At 35.5% G+C, this 21,343-nt stretch overlaps 1 protein-coding gene across 1 annotated transcript in view; it reads right to left on the bottom strand.

Moving 5' to 3' along the window:
- LOC122418072 (extracellular sulfatase SULF-1 homolog) overlaps positions 1 to 18,727 on the bottom strand; it is a 192,542-nt gene extending 173,815 nt beyond the window's left edge. The window contains exon 1 of the mRNA XM_043432085.1: positions 18,115 to 18,727. The gene's annotated coding sequence lies outside the window, so the exon portion shown is untranslated. The remainder of the gene's footprint in view (positions 1 to 18,114) is intronic.
- Between the last annotated feature and the right edge of the window lie 2,616 nt (positions 18,728 to 21,343).

Below are 21,343 nucleotides of genomic sequence, written 5' to 3'. Positions count from 1 at the left end.
TGAATAAAACGATTCGCGGTGGTGGGGGTAAAATTGGCATGTGATTTTCTTTAATTGCGAAGCTCATGAGTTATGTACGGCTTTGAAAATTGAACATTAAGCTAATTAAGAAGTTCTCTGTCGAATGAGCCCAAAATCAGCATTCTCGGTGGCGTATTTGCTGAGAAAAAACTTTGCAAGGGCTCAAGATTATGCAAAAGTTACTGACACATCACGAGTTCGACGTATACGTATACGCGTATTGACGTAGTTAGTGGTAGTAGAGTTATGCCTCTACGCATTCTGATTGGCTCAACGATGTCGGCTCCTCCAGCTGCTAGGCCGGCCACGGGTGGGGCTCAAGAGTTAGAAGGCCTAAAATAGCGAACAGGCATTCTGTATATCTATATATGCGTTATACAGAATGCCTGTTCGCCATTTTAGGCCTTCTAACTTTTGAGTCTTACCCCGACCGCGCTCAGACTCCGTGAATATTATATATATATATATATATAAACCATGTGTCAGTTTTCGATCATCATATAAACAAACGGAGTTTTGACATTATGGAATGCGTGTGGGATAAATAAAAAAAACTTTTGTCATCTAACGAAGTGCATAGTACTAAAACCTGTGGAATGCTAAACTAAACCGGTATAAAAGCAGTCGCGTAAATGTAGTCTGTGATCTGTCGTGTGTAAAAAAGAATAAAATTAAAAAATACGCGGTGCATGTCGACGAAACTTTTTAAGATTTCATTAATTCGTTTGACTGAAAATAAGTTTATCATTTATATCATTTGTAAATAGGTTATATGATATCAATATATCGATACGCACATCCGAAACCACCCGAGACTTGTTTTCATACTGAACGTCATTTTGACAGATGAGGTTATGATCCCCAAAGTGCTGTTGTGTGCGGACTCTAATTAATAAATGAAAATGGTTAGTGAAAAGTGGTTAATATTTATTTTGTTAAAATTTGTGGTATACTCTAAACCGGTATAAAAGCGGCCGCGTAAATGTAGACTGTGATCTGTGTGTGCAAATAAAAATAAATCAATTGAAAAAAATTCCATCTATTTTACGTGCAGCATTAAAATTTATTATATCAATTCGAGGCCAAGTATTTTCTAATAAATTGAAAAAAGTTACCACTTGAGTTACCTGCAGCACTAAAATTTATGATATCAATCGAAGGACAAGTAATTTATGAGTATAACTCCAAATTTCAACATTATCGAATTGTGCTAAGAAGCTTTTAAATCCAAAAAAAATCACATGCAAGCTAGTAATATCTTACTCTATGGTAGTGTTACGTCCCAGGAGGGAGGATTAGTTGGGGGCGCACAGTCGCCGATTTATAGAAGCAGAGTGTACGTTGAGTACATCTGCCAGTGAGTCTTCTTTGGGACTTGTGCGAGGCCCGAGAACATATACTATATTTTCAGGTATACGTGACCTTTTTATTGAGGTTGTGCCCGCGAATTGGAAGGATTTTCCAATTGTTGAGCGGTGTCGAAGGCATCACGAAATAAGTGTATGCGATGATATTTTGTTCACTACAAAATATATTGATGAATTTATTGATTGACTATTACACTTATTTACACTTTGAAATTGAAATGTTTTTACTATGTACTTTTGAGTTAGCGATTATGACAGAGTTCTCCTAAGTGATTTGGATTAGAGAGGGAGAGTTCTCCGATCTTAATTGTTTCGAGGTTCGCTGCTAACTGACTAACAACTAACATTCTTAGCCTAGTTAGAGTTCGAGAGGAGGATGTGTTTTTTGGGGGTAGGATGCTGTAGAGGGGGTTTGTTCTCTGTGGTTTTTTAGTTTGGATTGGGTAAAAAGTATCGTCTGATTTGAATATGGGAGAGACTTTTCCGGAGATACGATTGGAGGAAAAGTCGCGCGAGGTTTTCTCGGAATTAGGGAAAGTGTGTTAAGCGGAGTTCTGAGATGTGCACGTGTTGCACTTGAGATAAGAGCATCTGATTTCGGGACTCGTGGGAAACGCGAGTTTCGGAACGCGTCTCTGGAATCTCGTGTGGATTTAGGAAATGTTGCATTGATAATAAATTCAAGGATAGGAAATCGGTCTTGGAGTGTTTATTTCTGGTTTTCCGTGCTCGTCTTGTAGGATTATTTATGGCGCCGGAACGTCGGGGAGAGTCTAGGGCGCGCGTTGTGAGTGTTTAAAGAGTGGACAGTTGAGGAAAAAAATATGTGCGAGCGCCGAGTGTCTCGCAGGATGTATTTGTTATGGATGGTCTGGATACGCTCTGTGTTTAAATATATTCTTAGATAAGAACTATGTATCAACAAATGATGATAAAGGTTGGAAATATACTTACGATAGCGATTGAGTTCAAGAGAAAAGTGAGGGGCGTTTAGCGTAATGCTAGGACGTAACAGGAGCAGAGACTTATAAGAAATTCGATTCTTTTCAGACTTTCAGAAGCTTCTGATATTATTCACAATATTCGACGTCGATTGGATCGATACAGATTATGTTTAAATATGAGTTACAAGTACTTGTCCGGCCCATCACTATTAATTCGAAGAAAAATCAATCATAAAAAAACTAAATTGTACGGCAGAATCCGGTTAAAAATTTATTGCAAGCGATTTATTATTAGTTTAATGTTCTTAATAATAGTATAGGTTAGTTATACCGAATGAAATTCGTTCGCTGGAAAAAGTCAGAAGTAAAAATTGCCGTCATTCCAATACCAACTGGGGAGGTATTTTTGGAAGCTTAAACATATTTAATGTGCAAAATGTTTTTTATTTATCGATGCACAATAACATCCCTTGTATAGTACAGGACAATTCGATTCCATTCTTATTCAATTAGTGCAATTAAGGGAATATTACTTGAAGATAACTCTCTAAATTCGCTCTGCATGAATATTTGTGCTCCATCAGCTCTAGAAAAGCCCTGATTTTTATTTGAATAAACAAATTTAATGGAAAGTGATGGGCCGGACAAGTACTTTTAACTCATATTTAAACATAATTTGTATCGATCCAATTGACGTCGAATATTGTGAATAATATCAGAAGCTCCTGAAAGTCTGAAAACGATCGATTTTCGTATAAGTCTCTGCTACCATAGAGTAAGATATTACTAGCTTGCATGTGATTTTTTTTGGATTTAAAAGCTTCTTAGCACAATTCGATAATGTTGAAATTTGGAGTTATACTCATAAATTACTTGTCCTTCGATTGATATCATAAATTTTAGTGCTGCAGGTAACTCAAGTGGTAACTTTTTTCAATTCATTAGGAAATACTTGGCCTCGAATTGATATAATAAATTTTAATGCTGCACGTAAATTAGATGGAATTTTTTTCAATTGATTTAGCTGTTCGAATCAAATAAGAAGAATGAGGCATCGGTTTCCAAAATGATTTCAAGCGCGTTTTTTCGGTTTTTTATTTTTTACTTGTTATTTGATTCTTTTGACCCTTTAAAAAATAGATACAGATTAGTTTTTTTTACAGATAATGTTTTTTCAAAATTTATGAAATTTTTTTCGAATTGTTCTATATTTTTTTTATAAACTAATTTTTTTGACAATTTGTTAAAAAAGTTTTTTTTTAAGTGTTTTTTATAGATGGGATTTTCAGCAAACGAGGGACCATCAATGTACTTGTCCCAACCTTTTTTTTCCTAGGGGAAGTTTATGGTTTAATATCACGTCTTTTTTCTCAAAAGTTCCTCATTGATGTTCAGTTGACTATAGGATTTTAGTTTGAATTTCTTTGAATTATTTATGATTTTCGGCTTATAACATTGGTTTTCACGAAAAAAGACCTATTTTTCGTCAAAATTGTACTGGACATTTTTCGTCACAGGTCCGTCCTCGGACTTTGGCGATTTTTTCCCTTGTACTCTAATATGTTTTGTCAATTAGAAACCGAAGAGCACGGTCGAAAGCAGGTTGGAAGCCGAGATATCTTTCTCGGATTATAACGTTGGTTTCTACGAAGAAAGACCTATTTTTCGTCAAAATTGTACTGAAAATATTTCGTCACAGGACTGATCTAGGAGTTAGGCGATTTTTTTCCTTGTAGTCGAATATGTTTTGTCAATTAGGAACCCAAGAGCACGGCCGCAAGCGGGTTGGAGGCCGGGATAAGATTTTCGACTTATAGCGTAGGTTTCCACGAAAAAAGACCTATTTTTCGTAAAAATTCTACTGAAAATATTTCGTCACAGGTCTGATCTTGGACTTTGGCGATTTTTTTCCTTGTACTCTAATATGTTATGTCAATCAGGAACACAAGTGCACGGTTGAAAGCGGGTTGGAGGCCGAGATATGATTTTCGGCTTATAACGTTGGTTTCCACGAAAAAAGTCCTAAAGTTCGTCAAAATTGCACTGGAAATATTTCGATAGAGGTTTGTTCTTGGACTTTGGTGATTTTTCTCCTTGTCTTCTAATATGTTTTGTCCATTGGAAACTCAAGAGCATGTACATGTTTAGCAATGCTTGTTGCGGGCTGAGATATGATTTCCGGCTTATAACGTTAGAAAAAAGAAAGGAAAAGAGGAAAGATAGAACAAATTCAAGACACAACGAATCCAACAGAATTGGCCATTTTTAAATGTCGTTTTTGCATTCTGAATCTAGACATTTTCGTGTCATCCAAAACATGCCCCCGATGAAATATATTTCCAAAGTTTGCAAGTGGCCGTGGATATCCAATTATCTATATTTTGATAGTTGCAGAAAAAAGTCACCCGGAAACATTTATTATGTCAGAATTCAAAGAAGTAAAAAAAACTGATCGTACTTGATTCAACAAAGCAACAGAATTCAAAGACGTTTAAGGTACCTGCATTGGTTGTGGAGGAAAACAATTTCATTTCAGGATAATTTAGAAATAAATTAGGAAATTCAGAAATTTAGCATAGAATTTAGAAAAACTATAATTAAGATAATTAGTAAAGCTGGAAACTTTTGTGATGAATTTTTGAAATTACATGTTACGGTTGAAGTAACAAATTAAAATGATTGGCACACATGCTGCGACACAAAAATATCACAGTTTGAAGGTATTCGCTCCATACTGCAGTAATACAAACTTCAATACTATTTGAAAAGAAACACTTTAAAACTTGCTGAACAAAGTTCCATTACATATTACCATAATCAAAAATAGGGGGTGATACTTAGCACATATACTTATCCACAGAAATTTCCAAGTTCGCAGGTATCTGCTGCGATTCAATGTATCTGCGCAATGAGTTTGGAAGACAGCAATTTCAAATCCATCCATAAATGAGCTACTGAAGACTTTTGTAATGAATCTTTCACTTCATATTTATGTTACGGTGAGAGTTAAAAAGTAAAATGAATGGCAAAGTATATAAATTTTATAGTTTGCAGATTTTTGCTAAATTTCAATGATCCAAATCTATCAAGAGACTCGGTAGAGTCTCGGGACAAGTACATTGACATGCAGCCCTGTCGTCTACTGGCCCGAGGCTCTCGCCGAGATTTATATTATCTCTGAATAAAGTAAATTTCGGTGGTGGGGGTAAAATTGACATGTCATTTTCTTGAATTGCGAAGCTCAGGAGTTATGTCGCAATTTGAAAATTGAACTTTCAGCTAATTAAGAAATTCTCTTTCGATTGCGCCCAAAATCAATACGATCGGTGGTGTAATTGCTGAGAAAAAACTTTGCACGGGCTCAAGATTATGCAAAAGTTACTAACACATCTATGGATTTACTGTGTCTGTACAGAACACCATCAAAGGCCTCTTGATGCCAGCTATAACCCATTTCTATGGAAGCTCGGGTCCCGGGATCCCGGCTACAGAAATAATGAGCTGTGATTGGTCAGGACACTTGCTGTACCGTTCCAGCGGAATACAGTTTATGAATATATATACAAGGCCATCAGTCAGCCGCATTACACAAGGATGTCGTCATTCGTTGGATGGAAATTTTCAAAAAAGGAATTTCCAACGAAGAAAATAAGAGCCTCGTGGAAAAATATAACATTCCAGAAAATTGTGGATTCATAATTGCTCCGGTATTGAATTCTGAGGTTATTGCCGCAATACAGGACAACGTGAAAATAAGAGACAAGCGCATCACAGAAAAACAAGAGCGCATCGCTGCCTGTATAGCAGCGATCGGAAAAGCCATCTTGATCACTCTAAAATCGGACTTGAAGTTCTTGAAATGTTAAGTGACACGGGAAGACTCCTGGCGTTTCTCCAGAGGGAGGAATCCGAAATTCGCAGGAGTTTAGTGCTCGCAAATCTAAACTCATCGGTAAGAGAAATCTTAACGTGTTCAACGGTCGACGGTTTCCTGTTCGGGGCTAACCTAGAGGAAAAAATCAAGACAGCAAAGAACATCGAGCATACTTCGAAGGATCTTGCTCAACGGGGAAAACCATCGAAACTCAAGGATTCAAAAAACCAGAGAGGCCCGCCGGCGCAGAGAGAGTTGATGCGCAAGAGAACTTGGACGTCGAGCGGGCCAAAGAAACCGGCGAGCGACAAATTCGTCTCGAGACCAAAGAGAACGTATCCTCGAAAGACACGGTTCCCGGAACGACGTCGATAATTTCCAATGTAGGTAAAACTGCGTGCAGATTACGGTTTTTTTATCGGGCATGGTCAAAAGTATCTGCTGATCCGGAAATTAAGGAATGGATCAGAGGATTTAAGATCCCGTTCGCATCACTTCCTGTGCAGGGTCGAACCACAGAAAAAATTAATTGGTCAAATAACGAAAAACTCGCGATCGCGTACGAAATTAAAAAATTACTCGAAAAGGGCGCGATACAAACGGTTACTCCGTCCTCGGACCAGTTCGTTTCAAATATTTTCTTAGTACCGAAGTCCGATGGTACACAAAGGTTCATTCTGAACCTAAAAAAACTTAATGAATTTATATTTGCGAACCATTCTAAAATAGAGGACTGGCGAGTAGCAAAGTCGCTAATTGAGCCTGATTGCTTTATGGCAACGATCGATATCAAGGATGCGTATCACCTCGTATCAGTAGACAAAAGTGGTCGGAAGTTTTTACGATTCCAATATAACAGCGTATATTATGAATTTAATTGTTTACCGTTCGGTTTAAATGTCACACCTTTTGTATTTACAAAAATACTTAAACCGGTGGCAGCATATCTACGGAGACAAGGCTTTAGATCCGTTTTCTACTTAGATGACATTCTGCTTATCGGAAAGTCATACGAAGAGTGTGCAAAAAACTTCCGGGCTACGACGGCTATTCTAGAAGAACTCGGATTCATAATTATTGAAGAAAAATGTTGTAGCATTCCGGGAAAACGATGCAAATATCTAGGGCTTATTTTCGACTCAGAAAAAATGACGATCGAATTGCCAGAGAAAAGAGTCAAGAGATCTCTCGATCTATTGAAAGAATTTAGGAAAACCAGAAAATGCTCGATCCGCGAGTTCGCATCCTGCATCGGTACTCTTGGTTCATGCTGTCCAGCAATGAAATACGGCATGATCCATATGAGGCGGTTCGAAAAAATCAGATTATAGGCGCTCGAAGAAAACAAAAATAACTATGACAAGAGTATGATTATTCCTGAGGAATTAAAAGAAGATTTTGATTGGTGGTCGCTAAACATAGTGTCAGCCAGCGCGCCTCTGAATGAGCCAGTATTCGATTATGAGATTTTTACCGATGCTTCGCGCTCAGGGTGGGGAGCAGCTTGCGAAGGTCAGAGAGCTAACGGACACTGGAGTACGAATGATTTGAATTTCCACATCAATCATCTCGAATTGATAGCCGCATTTTTCGGACTAAAATGTTTCTTAAGCGATAAAAAATAATGCAATGTGCTCCTTCGCATCGATAACACCACCGCGATAGCTTACATAAATCGTATGCGAGACAGCCGTATCGATAATCTTAGCGATATTACGAAACAAATTTGGTGCGAGACCAGAGATATTTGGATCGTTGCGGGATACATTGCATCGAAAGACAATATAGAAGCCGATTACGAATCGCGAAAATTGCAGCCCCAAACAGAATTTGAGCTCGCGGATGAGGCATTTCAAAAAATAGTGAAGGTGTTTGGGGAACCAAGAATCGACTTATTTGCTTCACGAATAAATACAAAATGCGAGCGATATATTTCATGGCGCCAAGATCCCGAGTCATTTGCGATTGATGCATTCACGGTACGGTGGAATCAATGGTTCTTTTACGCTTTTCCGCCATTCTCAATCATTTCGAGAGTTTTGCGGAAAATTTGCCAAGACCATGCAGAGGGAATTGTGGTTGTACCATATTGGGAAGGACAACCTTGGTTTCCCTTCTTCTCTTCATTAGTGATTGGCGATCTAGTTTTTTTCGAACCAAACGATAATCTGTTGCATTCTTCCAACAGGGAGCCTCATCCGCTGTCGAAACAGCTTACATTGGTTGCCGGCAGGCTATCAGGGAAGCGTTTATCTTGAGACAAGCCCCACCAGAAACAATCGACATCCTCATTGCGTCGTTAACAGACGCAACAATCCGGCAATACGATTGTCGATTGAAAAAATGGTGGTGTTTCTGTGCAACCACCGGTTTAAATCCATTAAGGAGCTCGCCAATGGACGTCTTATTTTTTCTTACAAGAGAATTCGAAAGGAACGCGTCATACGGATCGCTCAATTGCTATCGATCAGCACTTTCTCTCATTCTTGGCTCGAGTCTGGGAGAAGATGAAAGTGTAAAACGATTTTTCAAAGGGGTTTCGAAATTAAGGCCTCCTGCGCCACGGTATGATTCAACGTGGGATCCAAAAGTTATATTACAATTATTTTCAAGCTGGGGACAAAATGAAGAACTTTCGTTGGAGCGACTCTCAATGAAATTAGTTACGCTCTTAGCGTTAATGACGGGCCATCGGCTGCAAACTTTCTCGGTAATAGACATTCGTAATATCCGAAAAGTCGACGAGAAATTTTACGAGATAAAGATCCTGGACCGAATAAAAACGTCGGCTCCAAATAGAAAGCAACCGGTATTGCGCTTACCGTTTTTCACAGAAGACAAGTCTCTGTGTTTAGCGTCGGCTCTCAAAAATTATTTAGAAAAAACAAAAGATTTACGCAACGCGAATTTAAGCCTGTTTATTTCTTTCAAAAAACCGCACAAGGCGGTTACCACTCAAACGTTATCTCGCTGGATAAAAAAGATTTTATCCATAATCGGCGTGGATGTCAACATTTTTTCCGCGTATAGTACGCGTCACGCCGCCACGTCAGCAGCAAAACGTGCCGGCGTGAGCGTTGATTTAATTCGAAAAACGGCGGGTTGGACACAGGAGTCCGCGACCTTCGGTTGATTCTACGATCGAGAGATTTTGACGAAGGAGATCCAATTCGCCGAAGGTGTTCTCAGCAAGAGAAATTAAGGTTTTGTTAATGACCGAGTGAAAATTGTTAAAATATGCGGTGCAAAAATTGTATGCGTGTTCTTGCATTATTGCGTTTTCTGGTGAAACTGTTACAAAATTAAAAAAAAAAAAAGAAAAGAAAATGGTTAAAAAATAAATATAACAGTTTTCTCATCAGCCGTAACTCGCTTTAAACAGCTACATTCTGATCTCTGAAGGAAGAGGCGCGAAATACAATTGACGATTAAACGAACTTACCTAAGTGAAGTTCAATCGTGATTGTATGAGCGCCTCTTCCGAAGAGATCAGTCGCCCCCCCCCTTCCCCCATTAATCTCGTATGAGATACCCAAATTCATTTTGGTTACGGCTTAGAAAATAGAGCTTTAAAGAAATAAGAATAAACAACATGACAGGCTATGGGGTTGCTATGCAATCCATAGACAAAAAGTTTTGCTTTAAAACTTGTGGAGACAATGTGGAAAGTGAGGGGAACTACATTCTGATCTCTTCGGAAGAGGCGCTCATACAATCACGATTGAACTTCACTTAGGTAAGTTCGTTTAATCGTCAATTAACCCTCTCGGATCGTATGTTGCTTCTACGCAACACGCGCTTCCAGGCCCAATAAAACTGCATCGGTCAGTAAGGTCGGGGTTCTAACTGCCTATTTCCATGAAGCAAGGTTAGATTGCACCTTAGATACTCCTAAACCAAGAGATAAACTGCTTTAACTCATCGAAATATCAATATGAAGTCGGCGTTTCATGTTGAGCTGGCGTTGTGTGAAAAGGTGCTTTAGTGATCGCAAAAGAAAAGTGGGTATACATTTTTTTCGTACTCCAAACGTTATTTCCTTTCAAAGGGAAGCTAATATAATGTATTTAAGGTATTCGGTGCTAGATTCATTCGTAAATTTTCCTGATTTTGCTCCCCAAGAACCTGGTGCTGCGCGCAGCAAACATTCCAAAATTCATATTTCCCAACAAAATAACCGAAATGTCACAATGGATTCGGGAACTAGAAAGTATTTTTAGATAAAATTATGAAGGGAATCATTTTCCGTCAACGCGAAATAGGTCTCGGTCTGAGAGGGTTAATATACCGATTTTGGCGGTATTTTCAACGTTAATGAGAGTTTTGAATTGAATTTCAAGCATTGGACACAAAACAAACATCCAGAGTTTAAATTGTTGACTATAATTATTTGTCATAATACGGCTTTCGATTAATAATTTGAAAAAAATGAGAAAAAGATTATTTACGAAAATTTAATTTATCAAGAGACGTGGTAGCGGCTTGACGTCAAGTATTAAAAGAAAAAACGAGAGTGTAAAAGAAAAGTCAGCGCGAGCCCTGCCGCACTCTCATAATATACGCAAATATGTCGATTTATGACGTCATAACGTTTTTCAAACCGTTCTCACGGATAAACCATTGTAGTTAAAAATCTGAAAATTAGTGATGATTTTTTCTCGATTTTTCTTTTAATTGATCCTTATTGCAAGTAAATCCGTTCACTCAATCCCGAGATATGATGATTTAAGCGATTAAAATCGAATGTTTCGGTACGCTCTAGTCGCTTGGAGTCAGAAAGACTTAAGTAGCGTTTGTTCACCTTTGGACATACGTCCTTTGCACGAAACGTGACTTTTGTCCCGTTTCGTTTCGCCCAGTCCACTGAACGCAATATCCTCTCTACTCGCGCCCGATCGAGCGCGAGAGCCAGCGCGCGAAGACTCGTTCCCTCTCTCTCCCACTCGTCGTAGCGTGGCGAGAGATCTATACGTATATCAAAAAATGTTCGCACGTTCTTTTTAATGCTACTGTACCGCTGGTTTAGATATTTGGATGCAACAAGGTGCATTTTGAAGGGAAGGCATTTAGCTTTACTTTGAAGTATTCGAAAAGTCTCTACGACTTACATTACGGGTACTACATCGTGTCAACAAACATTGATATTTTCGTTCGTTCGATTTCTTTTTTAACTGGGTCGCAAGTTCAGATAAAATATTTTGTCTCCTCAATTTTTCGATATATATTTTTTTAATTTATTTTTCAGCAGAATCTCGAGTACATTGATTGTGGTAACTGTAGTAAATCAAGGGGGTTTTTTAAAAAAATTTGGAGAGCGGAAAGTTATTTTCTTTTTCAATTCCAACACATTCAAATTTTATCAGATTTTTTCGCAAATTATTGTCAACCAAAAATGTCTACTTTGAACGTTGATAAATTGATCAGGGATTTTCGAGAATTATGGAGCCGTGTTAGAATTTACAGAGTGGAAAAAGTTTCATTTTTACATTTGATTTTTTTTTTATTATTAACCGGATGATTGGTAAGTTTTTTTTGGTTTTCGTTCCAAAACTCGTACGAGCCAATAAATTACCGAAATACCTGAAAATTTGTTTCTGGGGATTTTCGAGGTTACTGATTTCATTCTCAATCTTAATTTTCATGTAGCTACCTTCGAAAAGCATGAAAATGAGTGTTGAAAGTGGATATTTCCGATTTTCTAGCGGCATGTTTTTATGTTTTATTACATGGAAAATCCAAATTTTTTAGGATGAAAATGAACAAAATTCACTATCCCCCAAGGGGTGAAAAATGAGGGTTGGAGATAAAATTTTCAGATTTTTCAATGGGAAATTCTTATGTTATATTACATAAAAAATGTTCGTTTTTGAGGGTACCAGATTCTTTCATCGAAATAAAATAAATTTCGCTACCTGCGAAAAGGTAAAAAATAAGGTTTGGGGATGAAATTTTTAGATTTCTTAATGGGGAGTTTTTGTGCTATATTACATGAAAATTCAGTGTTTTTTAGAACACTAGCCTCTTCTATCGAAATGCACCCCCAACCCTCATTTTTCACCTTTTGGCAGATCGGGAGTTTTGGTTTATTTCGAAAAAGGACTGCCATGCTCTACAAAAAAACATACAGTTTTTATGTGGAAAAGCATAAAATTTCTCGTTAAAAAATCTGGAAATTTCACCCTCAAACCTTATTTTTTACCGCTTTGGGAATAGTGATTTTTTTTTCATTTCAATAAAAGAGTTTAGTGTCCTAAAAACCTTGCAATTTTCATGTAATGTAAAAAACTTTCACATTGAAAAATTTGAATCTTTCACCCCAACTCTTTTTTTTCATCCTTTCGCAGGTGGCGAATTTTATTTCATTTCGATAAAAGAATTTGGTATCCTCAAAAACGAATACGTTTTATGCAATATAGCATAAAAACTTCCCATTGAAAAATCTGAAAAATTCACCCCAACTCTTATTTTTCATCTATTCGGGGATAGTGAATTTAGTTTTATTTCGACAAAAGAGTCTAGTGTGGAACTTGGAATTTTCGGGTAATATCGCATAATAACTTTCCATTGAAAAATCTTACAATGTCAGCCTTAATGCTCGATTTCCACCTCTTTCAAGGTAAAAATTAAGCCCGGAACTCGATTCAGCGACACAAAAAATCCTTGTAAACCATTTATCGTCCCAATCGGTTGAAAATTAAAAACGAGATTTCAATATGTACGCATATGATACTATTACCAGAACTGACCCGACTTTTTTTTTGTATATACCAGTCAACAGGTTATATGTGGTATGAGACCACATAAATGTTTTTCTCATATCGAATAACTACCAAAGGTAGTATCAAGAGACTCGGTAGAGTCTCGGGACAAGTACATTGACAGCCCTGTCATCTGCTGGCCTGAAGCTCTCGCCGAGACTATCTGTTCTCTGAATAAAACGATTCGCGGTGGTGGGGGTAAAACTGGCATGTCATTTAGTCATTTTTCAGAATTGCGAAGCTCAAGAGATGTTTTATTGAGCGAAAATTAGTTTGGAGACTAATTTTCAAAATCTCTTTCAAATGAGCCCGAATCCAACACAATCAGTAGTGTAATTGCTGAGAAAAAACTTTGCACAGAAGAAATTTAGAAATTTGACGTGTCTGTATATAATACCATCAAAGGCCTCATGTCCCTGGGGCTAACTTGGCGGTGGTGTGGTGGACTGACGTCACATGTCAGCGGCCAGCACCTCCACCTCGTCGTTATATAGATAACCGAGATATTATGAAAAAGGGTTATGTTGTTTTGAAAATGCAAAGTTCGGGGTGTGTGTATCGTGTGCTGGATAAATTCGTGGTGATCGGTTAATTGTGTCATCCTTTCCTATCGTGAATTATTTCTAAACATAGATTTATTTGAATGAATAATTAGTTGAATGTAAATGAATTCCAATAAATTTTTTAAAACTTTTATTAAATAAAAATGTCGTCTAATCCAATGTATTTTTGTCATATTCTCTTACATTTAGTTTGGCCGTGCCCTCCAATCCCTTTTTTCCACCTATTTAACTTACAGTATATCCATACCAATTTCTGTTCATTCTCTGGACTATATGTATGTTGTGTGTATTTCTATTTCCTCTCATTGAGTTCGTCAACATAGTTTGAAGATTTATGACAATAACTCTTGTTCGATCTGATCGCTTGTTTATACACCCGAGTTTGAAAAAAATCTTTGTGTCAAGTAAATGCATAGATATTTATTTGAGTTGAATAAAAATAATTCAAACTGCTACAAAAATTCATTGATGTCTCATTGATTAATGGCATAAGAATGTATGGTTTCACAATGCAAAGCATACCCTGAAAAATGAGCAATTCTATTGCTCTTGACACGTTTTATACTTTTTCTTTCTCCGGTTGAATCTTTGTGTCTACATGCAGACTGAAAATTTTATGCATCGACATGTGTGTATCAACTTTCTATCTTTGGGTATGGTAATATGAATAAAAAAGAATGCTTCAAAAAGTTATTGAAAGCAGATTTTTTAATGAAATAAAAATTTCTAGCTTCGGAATGCAATATACTTTTCTTAAAAAGGCCAATTCTGGTGGACTTGGGGGGCATTATATGTTTCTCTCTCTCTCTCTCTCTCTCTCTCTCTCTCTCTCTCTCTCTCTCTCTCTCTCTCTCTCTCTCTCTCTCTCTCTCTCTCTCTCTCTCTCTCTCTCTCTCTCTCTCTCTCTCTCTCTCTCTCTCTCTCTCTCTCTCTCTCTCTCTTTCTTTCCGGCAAATTTTGGGGAAAATTAACGAATACATTTGTTTCATTAAAAAATCTTCATACCTTTTTTATTCAAAATGATTTCATCAAAAAAATTGAAAGCAATATTTATAAATAAGCCGGAAAAACTTCACGAAAATAGAAAAAATTCGTAAACATTACGAAAAATGATTTAAATCTCACAAAATGGTGAAAACATTCAAAATCGTTAAAAAAATTATGGAGTTCACTACGAACATTTGAATAATATAAAAATTATTATGAAATGGACATAATTTGACTAAAATCATTGGAGAAATTATTTTAAACATCACAATAAAAACATTGAAAAACTTTAAATCACCTTATTGAAAAACTTTTCATATCGTTTAGAACTATCACAGAAAAACAATTTGATATAAAACCGAAAAAATTCTCTCTCGGGAAAAAAAATTTGAACTAGTACATCGATGATCGCCCGTTTTCACATTATACCACAAAAAATGTAAACAAAAATTCTTAAACCTCACAATGAAAATTATTTCAAACCGTGAAAAAATATTCGAATCCACTACAATCCTACAGCATTAGTGAATAATATAATCCACTAATATACCGATTATGCGGTATTTTCAACGTTAATGAGAGTTTTGAATCGAATTTCAAACATTGAACACATAAAACAAATGTCCATGGTTTAGATTATTGACTATAATTATTTGTGGTTATACGGCGTTCGGATTTATTGGTTTAAAAAAATGAGAAAAACATTATTTACGAAAATTTTATTTATTTCAGCATATATGGCAGAGTATTCTTCGATAGATCAACCAATGTTTCAATTTCGCATTCCACACTCTATTGATTTTTGTTCTTGAGCTCATTAATTGCAAGTTACATGAGATTTAAAAGTGAATTTTTTACGATTACGACTATACTGAAAATATTGAAATTCTTGCCTACTAATAGTCAATTAATTTTCTTGATTTTGCAAAACAAATGCGTTAGGAGGTACAAGAATATATAGATGTGACGAGCACTTTTGTCTCGTATGTGAATATTTTTTTAAAAGATTGCTTTCATCGAATTTTCAATTTTTTGATCGCAGAATATACCTAGGGAAAAAAGGTAGGATAAGAACATTGACGGTTCCTTGTTTCCTGACCACATCACGAAAATTGTAAAAAAAAAATCCAAAAAAAAAAACTATGAAACCAAGGGTAAATAATTTTAACAGAACAATTCGAGAAAATGTCACAAATCCTGAAAAAACGTCACATTGAAAAAAAATACGAATCTGTAATTATTTTGTAAAGTGAAAAAATTTAAATAAAACATGAGAAATAAAAAACCACAATATCGCGCTTGAAAACCATTTTGAAAAACGATGCTTCATTCTTCTTATCTTTTTCTAATAACTAAATCAAATTTTAAAAAAATCCCATTCAAGTTTCTTACAGCATTAAAATTAATGATATCAATTCGAGGCCAAGTATTTTCTAATAAATTGAAAAATGATACCATTTGAGTTACGCGCATCACAACAATTTATGATAAAACCATAAAAATTCCCCCTCCGGAAAAAATTCGGATAAGTAAATTGGTGATCGCCCGTTTTCGCATTAAACCTCAAAAAATGTAAACAAAAATTCTCAAACCTTTCAATGAAAATGATTTCAAACCGTGAGAAAAAATCAAGTATATTACAATCCCATAGCATTAGTGGATAATATTATCAACCAATATACCCATTATGCGGTATTTTCCACGTTTATAAGAGTATTGACGAGAACTTCAAACATTCGACACACAAAACAAATATCTATGGATTAAATTGCTGACTATAATTATTTGTCTCCATGCGGTTTCTCATTTGATATTTAATAAGAAATTAAAAAAACTTTCTTTACGAAAATTTCATTTATTCCTGCATGTATGACAGAGTATTCTTTGATAAATCAACCAAACTCTGCATTCCACACTCTGTTAATTTTGGTCCTTGAGCTCATCAATAGCAAATTACACAAAATAAAGAAGACTTTCTTACTATTACGACTTTATTGAAAATGTTAAAATTCTTGCTTACTAATAGCTAATATTTTTTCATAATTTTGCAAAAAAAATAGGTAAGAATCTACAAGAATATATCGATATGACGAGCACTTACATCTCGTATACGTAAACATTTTTTCAAAGATTGCTTGAATCGAATTTCCAATTTTCTGATTGCAGAGTATAGAGTTTTCATTTTTATTCTTTGAACTTAGCGTGATTGTAGTTAGCTCAGCTTAATTAAACCCGAAAAACAAGATTGCTGAACTTTTGAGAAAAAAGACGTGATATAAAGTCCCAGAAATTCCCCTAGGGAAAAAAGGTTGGGACAAGTACATTGATGGTCCCTTGTTTCCTGATCATATTACGAAAAGTGTAAAAAAAATTCCATTCGAAAAATTATAAAACCAAGTGTAAATAATTTCTACAGAACAATTCGAAAAAAGTTCCACATCGATGCCTCATTCTTTTTATCTTGTTCTAAAAGCTAAATCAATTGACAAAAAATTTCATCTAATAAGTTACGTGCAGCATTAAAATTTATGATATCAATTCGAGGCCAAGTATTTAATGGTAATTCGGAATATTCATTCTGATGGGGGAACCATCAGGAACTTGAGAGAGTTCTAATGAATCAAAAAAGTTACTACTTGAGTTACGTACAGCCCTAAAATTTATATCAATCGGAGGACAAGCGTTTTATTAGCAATTCCGAGTTTGAATGATATTGTTCTATGGAGCGTTTCAATCAAATAAAAAAATTACATCAAAGGTACTGCTACTCTATGGTGGCAGAGATTTAGAAGATAATCGTCTCCCCTCAGACTTTCAGGATCCCCTGGTATTATTGACAATATTCGCCGTCAATTTTGGATCGGTTCAAATTATGTTTAACTATGTGTTAAAAGTACTTGTCCGGCCCATCACTTTTCATTTAAATTTTTCATTAACTGCATCATCAAGGTATTTAGTTCTAAAGATTTTGTTAGTAGGAGATTTCATTTTCTCCAAAAATATTTCTTGTACATGAAATCTTTTTTTTGACAACGTGAATCAATCATCACCGAAATATTTTTTTAGGTATTGTTAATATGAAAAATCGAAATGCTTCTGGAGCTCAAAAACATATCGTTTTTTTATATACTCTAATATTCGTACATTTGGGGAGCCCAGTTATAGAGTGTTATGAGTGACTCCAATATTTAAGCACGTGGGCAATGTTCGAGTACTCGAGACCTAGACACGAGAGCTTTTTACCATAGTTTCTCCAATATTCAGCTGTTGAATTAACATCGCGCACTCGATATTGTCTATCCATATAGTTATCTAAAGACTATGATTTTGTTCCAATGAATACGGTACGTCAATGTACTTGTCCCAAGACCGAGTCTCTTGATAGAACAATTGAATCCAATTTATAAAAATGTATGAAAGAATCAATGGCAGCATTCAAAATTGTGCCGTTTGTAAAGTATTCTGTTGATACCACATGAATAAGAAATTAATTCACTGAGGGCAATTCGAAAAATTTGTATGTCACATAAAAGTACATAGAGGAAGCGACCACTCATTGGTACGATTTTTTTTTCTCGCTTCTGCTGTCATCACACTTACCGAAATTCGCTAAGACGTTGAGGTAGAGATTTCTTGTTTGTCTCCTGTTTGGTATTCATCGGATTTTTGCGGTATCATCTATATTATCAAGTTCATTCTTTCTCAATCAGCATCAGCAATATCCTTCCATGGAAAAAGTCTTAACGAAAAGACGCACCACAAAGTTTATATTTAAATCACGCTACATTAGACATAAGTCTTGTCATTTTTTTGTCATCTCCAGCGAATTCAGATCTCAATCAACGATAGAATTTATCACCTTTAGACCACGCTTATGCGACGCAGAATTATTTTTTCATGGTACACGATTATAACACAGGAAATTTGAGGTTTCCACTGAATGGAAAATTACCCGGAAAAATCCAGTCGTTTTTATAGAAATGTACATATATTTACAACTTTTTTCGTGATTCAATGCGTACAGAGCCAAAGTAATCTTTTTAATAACAACCAAGGGGTGAACACTCAAGAGTTAGATCAAACAAGAGGCTGAAGAAGAAGAAAAAGAAAAAGAAATAGTAATATATTATTTATAAGAATAGACAGTTCCACCTAGGGGTTGTGATGCTGCGATGCGACACAGCCGGCGGTCGCAATGGAACTGAATTCCAGTTGGTCAAGAGAAGCCTCCGGGCTCTCTGTCTCAGTTTCTCTCCCTTCATCTGGAGAAACAGCTGCTATTGCTGCTGCGTTACCTCGTCATCACGATTCGTATTAATGTTCCTCATGACCGTCGCCCCATGGTATACTCTGAACGTTATTCGGCGTGGCTTGGAAAGGACTTCATACGTATATATATATATATATATATGGGGCATTCCACGTCAAATCAGCCACTTCAAAACTTTTGGATTTTTGATTTGGTTCAAAATTTTTCAGGTTGTTATACCCATTAAAAGGAGCTCTCTTGATTTTTTCCAGAATTTTTAGTCCATTGGATAATAAGTTATGATTTTTGGAAAAAATAGAGATTTTTTTTTCTTTTCCCTATAACTTTCCGAAAAATGGGCCGAATTGAACTTTTTTTGTTCAAAAATTATTGGTGTAGATTTTAATCAATTTTTCGCAGTTTTAAGCAAAAAGCCATTAATTTCAGGCAATAAGACACGTTCAATTTTTTTCGAAAAAATTCTCAAAAAAACCTTTAACCAATCCGACGATTTTTAAGACTAGTTGCGTTATGGGATCTCGTTTGGTTATATTTTTTTCGTAATTTTGAAAAAAAAATTCACCAATAAAAACTTAGTTTTAGACCTGGACATTCAACCAAAAGTGATGTTTCATACGTGCAATACCATTTTGAATTATAGATCCTATTTGATTCCAAGCGAAGTGTCGAATAATAGTTCGAAAAGTTTAATACAGAAGGTAGTCATAAGCCATTGATGCAATGGAAACTATCGGTGGGACAGTTCCGATCTGGCGAGATCGTTGTTGCAATCCTTTTGGGTTGATGAAGCACTACAAAATAAACGATTTACGATCGGCATCCCAGGATGCTTAAAAAAAACTTGGTTTAAGTAAAACCCATCAACTGTGCTCTATTTTTTGGCATAGAATATCTCTAATGATCGTTGATAACGGGTTAATATTATGATGATAGTGACAACGCTGAGATTGAAATATCTTTAGGTAAGCAATCCTTACTTCAACACAGTTTTTTTTTAACATCCTCGGATGACGATCGTAAATCGTTTATTTTGTAGTGCTTCATCAACCCAAAAGGATTGCAACAACGATCTCGCCAGATCGGAACTGTCCCACCGATAGTTTCCATTGCATCAATGGCTTATGACTACCTTCTGTATTAAACTTTTCGAACTATTATTCGACACTTCGCTTGGAATCAAATAGGATCTATAATTCAAAATGGTATTGCACGTATGAAACATCACTTTTGGTTGAATGTCCAGGTCTAAAACTAAGATTTTATTGGTGAATTTTTTTTCAAAATTACGAAAAAAATATAACCAAACGAGATCCCATAACGCAACTAGTCTTAAAAATCGTTGGATTGGTTAAAGGTTTTTTTGAGAATTTTTTCGAAAAAAATTGAACGTGTCTTATTGCCTGAAATTAATGGCTTTTTGCTTAAAACTGCGAAAAATTGATTAAAATCTACACCAATATATTTTTGAAAAATATCTTCGAAAAGAACAGAAAAAAACACTCAAGTTTAAAAAAAAAGTTCAATTCGACCCATTTTTCGGAAAGTTATAGGGAAAAGAAAAAAAAATCTCTATTTTTTTCCCAAAATCATAACTTATTATCCAATGGACTAAAAATTCTGGAAAAAATCAAGAGAGCTCCTTTCAATGGTTATAACAACGAGAAAAATGTTGAACCAAATCAAAAATCCAAGAGTTTTGAAGTGGCTGATTTGACATGGAATGCCCCATATATATATGTATATATATATGTATATATATATATATATACATACGTACACATCTACATAATAGAGTATTTCATAATCTGGTCCAACCAAGATCAGAAAACGTATCTTGTTTGTGATGTTAACAACCGGAGCTTGATAGCGCAACCTAAATTGCTACAAATGAAAAGTATTTTTCTTTTTTTTCATATCGTTTAAATGAAATCATGCACACTGTTTGAAAAAAAATCTGTCGCAATATTTGATTTTTTACACAGCATAGAAAAATATTCTAAAATGATAGTAAAAAAAATTGACAGAGGGTTATTAAACATTTAAGCAAGAAAATAATTATTAAAAATTGGACATTTTAGCGGCAGCAAATAGACGGTGACTTTCAAAATCGTCAATTTTGGGGGAAAAGAAATCAAATCATATACGTAATCGTTGACCATGTCTCTTACTACTAGCGTAATAAAAATGTTAGGTCGTCGAAACTTTAAAAGGAATTAAATCGTAAATTAATTTTTCGCTCATGATTTATCGTGGAATACTAAGTCCGGTAACACAACGGTAACACCGCCCTATCAGCTGTTTTATGTCGACGTAGATCGTGTTTATGTGTAACGTGCTTACATTAGTATAGGTAATTCCACGGTCGTGTGTACCTTCCCTCTCAATACAAAATAATAGAAAAATGTTTTTTTTTTTTAATATTTTATACAAATATTGAGATTACAAACATATTCACAATCAAAAATAATGATGCAACTTCAAATGTAACAAATGTAACCTCAAATCTTGAAATGAGATTATTCACATTTTATATCAAGAGACTCTCGGGACAAGTACATT

The sequence above is a fragment of the Venturia canescens genome, chromosome 11 (genome assembly GCF_019457755.1).
Source record: "Venturia canescens isolate UGA chromosome 11, ASM1945775v1, whole genome shotgun sequence".
Classification (NCBI taxonomy): Eukaryota; Metazoa; Arthropoda; class Insecta; order Hymenoptera; family Ichneumonidae; genus Venturia; species Venturia canescens.
The sequence above is the reverse complement of the archived record's forward strand: the minus strand, read 5'-3'. Positions and strand labels throughout refer to the sequence as shown.